Below are 8,273 nucleotides of genomic sequence, written 5' to 3'. Positions count from 1 at the left end.
TAGTTTTCTCCTCTTCTACACGTGTCATCTCTACTATCATTACAAATCATTTTTGCTTTAACAGCACTTTGGGTCCTTCAGGCTCATACTCATGTGATAATGAAGCCCCCCCCCTCTCAGCTTTGAAGTCCACAGCTGTGTCTGTAGCTGGTATTTGGCCAGCATCCATTTGGAAGAAATAAATTACAGTTTTAGAGATCCTTGTGATTTCTATTTGAATGACTACGATGCTCCAACCGTTAAATGACTAAAATTTGATTTGAAGGATAAAAAGGCATCTGACCTCAACAGAAAGGGCTTAGAGAGGGCAGAGGGGGTCAGATGAGATCTGTGTGTAACTACAGGAACCTGCAGGGGAGAGAGAAGAACTCAACATTTTTAAACATAATGTAGTTGAATCTTACCTCACGGTATACGTGCATGTAGTTCAAACATAGGTGCAATAATATAAAACAGCATTGTTAAACATTTGCCTGAAGGTTAAAGTTCATATTTATTTTAGGATTCATGGACAGACTAGGATTAAAATCAGAGGGTCTGGTTCGGATGGCTTGCTGATGTGGTTTTCTTAGGTTTAAAATGTCATAAAAACAGTGAAGATACAATAAATATTTTAACAATATATTAAGTGGAAGTGGCCAAACACTCTTTCTTAATGCTTGGGGTAGAAATCCAACATGTTGGTTGTATATTCCACTGATTAGATACAGCTGGGACTTAGCCTGACCTCCTGACCTCTCCAGTGCGGGCCGACGCCCTGTGATCCTCAGCTGCAGAGCAAACACCTTTTACACCCACCTGTCTCTGTTATTTCAGATGATTTATTGTCTTTCCCGTTTGTTTTATCACTTAGGTGATGTACTTCTTGCTGAATTTATATATAAACTTGACACGACACATACTTTTGTCCAAAATCTTTCAACAAGTATCTTACACTGTTATATGTTAAGGAATACCCAACTGAAAATATAAATTTACTGAACAAATCTTCAAATAGCATTGTGTAATAATTTGATCATCCACTCACTGAGCGAAGGAAAAATTATTTAAAATGTTTTCTTTGACTTGGGTGTATTTTATTTTAACTTTGAACCAAAAGAATACACCTGGCTGTTATCTGCAACACTGTTGTTTATGTCCTTCAATTGATAATTGTAAGCTACATGAATGGCTAATGGTTAAAAAAAAATAGAAAATACAATTAACTGTAGAGAAAATACAAGCCATATGTAGCTTACAATTATCAATTGAACATAAACTATAGTGTTGCAGATAACAGCCGTTTGTAACCCTAACAAACAGGAAACTACAGTATCAATGAAAACACGACAAACTATTTAGCTCCTGAACTTTTCCAGACCCTCCTTTCAGACACATTACAAAGAAGGGGCTTTTGCATGTTGGACACACTCATGTTAGATATACTGTACTCCATTTGGTTCACACATTGGCTCATCCGAACTTCATGCAGACTTTTTAACCAGGGAGCTGGCAGGAAAAGTCTACTTTAGGTCAGTGTGAACAGATTTGGATATTTGTCCTGAAAAATGCAACCCATCCGGACAATTTTGGAAACTTTTAATGAGAGCAGTGTGTGAGAAAGGGAATCATGACGATGTAGAAAACTGTTTGTTGAGGATGATTGGTAAATGCTCTTTTAAAAGGCAGTAAATTAATCTAGAGTCAGAATAAAATGTTAGTTCATGTTTAAAATAATCTCCAAAGATAAAAATATGAATGAAGTGCATTTATTAGAACTTGTCTTTTTTTTATGTTCTCTTTCTTGGTCCAGCTCATTGTCTGTTTATTCTGAACCACAGACTTCAGAGACTTAATGTGTGGTTTTATTTTAACACAGCAGAAGGCCAAGATGTGGTGGAGCTCCCTGACTTGCATTAAACAAAGTACATTCTATGCGTCTTTATTCTGTTGTCATGATGTGCGTGCTCCCTTCATCTCAGGGCTTCTCCAAAACTCAACACTGTTTTCCGTTATAATAATGATTCTGCTGTTTATCCCGTAGGGCTTTTTTGCTGTTCAAAGCACCCCACCCTTATTACTCATTTCACATTGACAGCATGAAAGAAATTATGCTTTGGTTAATGGTTTTATTGTGGCCAATATTGAATATTCTTTTATTTGTACAGGAAATGATGTTTCAAATACCCCTAAAAGTATGCTGGAGAAAAATGGGAACACATTCTGCTTGTCGTTGTGTTTAAGCAAAGCTAAGGCTGCTTATGAAAGCCATATCCACTTCCTACATGTACTCTTCTCCTCTTTTCCACACTGTAATTCACTTTTGCATGGATAATTGTACACGCAGTCCCCAATCTGTCATCATTTTTATCACCAACCAGAACCTGAAGTGGTCTTTAAGCTCATAAGGAGACCCTCCCTTACAAGAGTCAATGGTCCTTTAATCAGCCTCCACTGGGAGAGGTCAGATTTACTCTGCTTATTAAATTAGTGTGTGTATTGTGCTTTGTTGGATTCCAGTTTTGTTCTTGTAAACGTGTATATGACAGACTGCAAAGGACTGAGAAAAATTAAAATCCAGAGAGAGAAGACACAGAGTATTATGAGGGCAGAGGAGACTGGATTTGCTCCATACACCCCAGACAATGAGTTTGCACAACTGGTGTTCAATATGATCGCCATGAAAATTCACTGTGGGCCCATTTCATAGCTCAACTATCTTCCACTTGAGACTTGAGTTAAAGTATGAGAAAGGATATGTTTCCTCCTGCAACATGAAGATAGATTTTTTTTTTTCCGACTTCTGATTATGATTTTAAGACTTACTCTACGTCTTGTCTCTTTCTATGGTTGTTTTTCGATTCACTTAAACCCAAGTTTTGTTTGTCTTTACCAACGCTATTGGACCCTACAGTTTCAACCATTTGTGCATAAAAAATGTATTTAAATATGAAATAATAGGAGTGACAATAAGTCAATAAAAATCTCGAAACCCATGGGTGATCGTCTGACTAAGGTGTATGCTTCCGGGAACAATGGCTGATTTTTATGGCTCTGGTGTAGCCAGTGGTAAGTCATAATTTACTTCCACCAAAAAACCTCTTTGTACCTGCACAGCAGTTCTTTACAGTCCAATTAGCAACTGGAGAAATTACCATTTGTTCAGATCTATGGGGAAGTTAAATTCATCCCTTTACATATTTCTGCAAAATAAAGATTCTTGTTCATTACATTACATCCCCCACAGTAGCGCCCCTTCCTCTGTTTCTGATCTCTCTCTCTTGACTTTAAATACTCAATCACACAGAGGCTTCACTCTGTCTAAATTTAGCATTATGAATTAAAAAGAAACCAATTTGTATTTGGCTTTCTTGCAATCAATGGGTCTTTAGTTTGTCATCTTGATGTGGATTTGTAAAAAATAAAAATGCAAACTTTTTCAATGTGTCCTCAAGAGGAGAAGAAATCAACGTTTAAAAAGTTTGATTGTTGAATTTGAGTCGGATTGAAAAATCAAAACGTTAATAAGCTTTAAACACAGCATTAAGCAAATGTGTTGCTGAAGTTATTGATCTAGAATAGATTATTAGCTGCACTTGCCTGCAGATAAATAAATCATCTTTAGATTGGAGGTGAGCTATCACTATGTAGGAATACATTCTGCCTGCTTTTGCTATCCAAACAGACGGATTTTTCTGCAAAGCCTGCAGATACATGACAGGTAAATACTACAGACTACAAATGTACTATAAAGTTGTAGTAACCAGAACATGTATAAAATCATCCCATGTCCTAAAATTCTACAGTACCTTGCTGTAAATAGTGATTACATTTTATATAAGCTATAGAACGTGGCAAATGCATCAAGCAGTGCAAAGTTAAGACGTAAATTCATCGAGTCTTTCCTAATGACCTTCATTTTCAGACAAAAACTTAAATAGGTTCTCAAAAAACTTTTGATCCATGATACTTGCTCATTTGATTTTGGATAATGATTTTATTAGCAGTTTTAGGATTTGTTTAAGACAAAGGACAAGAGTTCTTGTCCCTATATCTGCATGAACCAAAAAATTGAAATAAAGAGCTGATGTATGATCATTGGGAAAATTTGCTCTTTTGAAAAACCCACTGATTCAGAATCATTTGACATGACTCACTTTTCTCCCCTAGTCTCAAAGTTAGGCAGTACACACACACACACACACACACACACACACACACACACACACACACACACACACACACACACACACACACACACAGAGTTTTACTTCGCTCCTTTCTCGCAGCTGTGAACTCTTCTCCAGACATTATGTTATTATGTTATTTCCCTCTTAGCAGATGAAGCCACAGCTGGAGATCTCTCACACTGTATTCAGAATGAGAACTACTTCCTTTAGTAGTTTCTTCAGTGATACCTCTCGTCATTGGTGGAGAGTAAGAATGTATATTTGATCAAGTATGCTCAAGTACAATTATGAAGTTCTTATATACCAGCCTACTTGAATATTTATACTTCAGTCAATTTTTTACTATCTTTCATGTGATATCTTTATACAAGATTCACGGAAAAAAATCTTAAATTAAAGAAGACATCAATGCAGATAGTGAAGCAGATCTTTGATCTTAGATTATGATCTTATGATCTTAACTGCCTATATATACATATATAATGTATTTAGATTCAGACAAAATAAAATAGTAAAGTGTAGCTTTCACATACATGTATTATTAATGTAATGTGTCACGTACAGTACATACATTATTACATTTTATTAAGATGTCTTTATACTTTTAGTACTTACTATACTTCATATTTAAAATTCAGTAAATGACGGAAATAAGTTTGGCTTCCATGACGATTATATAAATGCTAATTCCACATTGTATAGAAACAGATCTGACGACTTTTACAACCGATGTAGGGGAAGAAAGACTGTTCGAAATAAAACAGGTGTTAAGGCAACACATCTAACCTCTGTTGGTGCTGCAGCTTCAGTCATCGCATTATTGAACACAAATGTATGTCTTATTCTAATTTTGTTTTTTGGGGTGATTCAAGCAAAACATCTGGTTCATTTCCTTCTTCCATCATTCATCCAATCCATAGAACTTCCCGGCTAAGTCATAGAGCTACAACAGCTAAATTAGTGAATATCACTTTAAAACTGATCGGCCAAAGACTTGTAAGCATACAATTGGCGCAAAGCGCACTTTTCATCACCTGATTGTGTGAATAATAGAGAGACTGTTGAGCTGTGGGTGGCCAGACATTTGGCCTTAGGGTAGCAGACGTCTGGACTCTACAAACGTCACCCATTAAAGCTCCTCTCAGCAATTCAAGATCTACAGGAAACAAACTGGAAATATTGTATTTAAGACACAGACCAATTCAATTTGATTTAAGTGTCTCTATGAGTAACTCTGAGCCAAACAAATATTGTGAAAGTTAAGCTTAGAATGTGTAATGCATGCCGTGCAAAAATAAAAGTGTTTTATCATTACTGAGTGCTTTAGCTCTCTCTGTGGCAAAGAAACACATGGGAGTTTTTAAGACAATTAGCCTGACTAAATGAGGCTCATTATGTGGTTAGAGGGTTCAGAGGAGAGGAAAGGGAAGAGAAAGGTAAGATGGAGCAGGATGGACAGAAGGAGGGGGAGGAATAGGAGGATAATGAGGGAATATGAGGGGGAAGACATGGACAGAAGAGCTGAAAAGAGAGGAAAAGAACAAGAGAAATCTGTCTGAAATTAGGAAAAAAATGAAGAATAATGATAGTACAGGAAGCTGGGATTGTTGAGGAGGTTGTGGGGTGGAAGAAGAGGCGTAATAATCTGAATTAAAGTTTCTCTGCCCACTTAAACTTGGTGAGAAACTCAACACAGGGTTAGGGGATGTATGGGATGTATCAAATGGTGAAAAACACCCAAACCTGACATGTCAATTAGAACAAGACCTCAAAGCCCCCCCGGAGCAGTTACCATCTCGAATCCATGGTTACTCTGAAATAATCGTGTTTATGAAGAAGCAAAACAGCTGAAATCTTGGACATGTGCAAAGTATGAGCAAATGTTTATCAGTAAAGTAAAGAAAACAAGAAACCATGAAGCGGTCTTTGAAGGGATCAGGTCCATCATCCCCTGGTTAATCTGGGGCAGACTCTGGTGAAACCAAACTGATCCTGATTCAAACAATCAAATCCATTGTGCAAGAGACAGATGTGTAGATTGAAGATCAGAGAGTCACTGTTGTATATCTTTGAAAACAACTCTCAAAACTGGAGCTATTTTTTTTGTAGATCTCATATGCCCTTATACAACTTTCTTGCAATCTTTACGTCCTTAATAAAGCATCTGCATCGTATTTTTACCAATTACATTTTAAACACGTAATCACACCATGCAACAAATGAATTGCACTAAAGCAGTCAGGAAGTGACAAAATGTAGGCATAAGCATACAGTATAACACAACTTCTGATGCCAAGGTCGTGGTCGGCTTACTTTTACATTTCACAGCCTCCTGTTTTAACCGAACCTCTGGTGCACTAAACATACTGCTGCTGTCACCTCATTTTCCATTCATCACCTTTCATCTACTGTGAGTGGGAACTCTTTATAGAAATTCTAGTCTAACCTTTTCCATACTATATATGATGCTGTGTAATTTACAGCTATTCTTTTGGCACACGTTGGCTGAACTGTTTGTACTTTGTGTTCTTCTTTCTGTAAGACTATGCTGCGCACAATGCAAACTCTCTATAGAAGCCGTTTAGGAATTCCCCTGTTTATGTATCATTTGTATCAACTTGCATTCTTTTCCAGAGTTTATGTCTCAAAATGTTGTTTTGGCACACTTACCTGCTGCTATCACTGACTATCTGTGAGTAAATATGGCATAATATATGATTTACGGTGCATGCCAGCAATCAGACTGCGATGCAGTTATCCTGTTGGAACCAAGAGAGTATCATATTTATCATGTTAAGAAATACACCCACAGTCATACTAAACATCACAAATATTTAGTGCTTGCGAAGCTGAACCGTTCCTTTGACGAGGATGAATGGAGTAAAGGTGGCAGGTCAATGCAAAGCAGCTGGTTCAATGGATTGACAATATTATGGCCAATTATCTGTCCACATTGTGTCACTGTGTGTGTGTGTGTGTGTGTGTGTGTGTGTGTGTGTTTGAATGCGGTCAAAGATGATTCATTGCATTGTAAAATATAATCCTCTAGTTCCACTCATTTGAAAATAGATTTAGGCTGAAGTGAATGTCCGTTGTTTAGCCACTCATAAACAATCCTAGACTCTTTATTTGTGTGACTTCTAACAAGTGCTCAATCAAAAGAAGTCAAAGACTGTCGCTTTGTCCCAATCATGAGCATTAAGACAGAAGCACCAGGAGCCCTTCAGAATCAGTATGAGGCACACTGGGCTTTCAACTGGATTCTATACTAAGCCATCAATGATAATATTCCACTCTCCTTAGAGGACGGTTCTTTCACTGCATATTGACTACTAGAAAGACTCACAAAGTCAGAGGTTGGGGGAAAAGGTCAGACTTGGTTGCTATTTTGTGTTGTTTTATGGTTTTAGCTTGATTCATTAGGTTTCTTTCACTAACTTTAACCACAAACTGTTTAATTCCTAAATCACACCAACAGGGAGATTGATGTTAACATGTTATGAAGAAAACAAAATGCTGGCATGTAGGTTTGAATGAGACCCCAAAGTGGTGGCCAAATAATCGCTATTTGATGATCTGGAATGAGAAGGTAATGTTTAAGTCTAGCATATGTATCCATTGTTTTCCTCTTTTATAGTTATAATATAAAATGTTATATGTTCATTCAAGAAAGTAAACTTTGCTTGCTGCATTAGCAGCTATTTTCACTTATTACAATGAATTCAGGCCCGATTTTTTGCTTATATCTTAAAATAAGATGTTTTTGTGGATTTGTCAGGTGAATGGAGATAGTTTGACTAGACATTAGACAAATGCACTTTATGATTTGAATTTTGCAATGAAGTCTAATTCATACTTATTGTTAACAAACTTTAATATCAAGGAAAATAAAAATGAATTGCACGGGTTTGACAATGGAGCTAGCAGGGGTGCAGATTCGATGTTAATCAAAGTTTCGTAGGCTAAGAAATGCTTGTTTGGTTCAGTTGGTGGAGTGGACGCTGCATATAGAAGCTAGAGTCCTCCACACATCACCCACGTTTCCCTCGTCAGAAAAAGCAGCAGGACATATCAGTGATGGGAATATGTCTTATTATCATCTGT

Source organism: Labrus mixtus, chromosome 11, assembly GCF_963584025.1.
Source record: "Labrus mixtus chromosome 11, fLabMix1.1, whole genome shotgun sequence".
In the NCBI taxonomy this organism is placed as follows: Eukaryota; Metazoa; Chordata; class Actinopteri; order Labriformes; family Labridae; genus Labrus; species Labrus mixtus.
The sequence above is the reverse complement of the archived record's forward strand: the minus strand, read 5'-3'. Positions refer to the sequence as shown.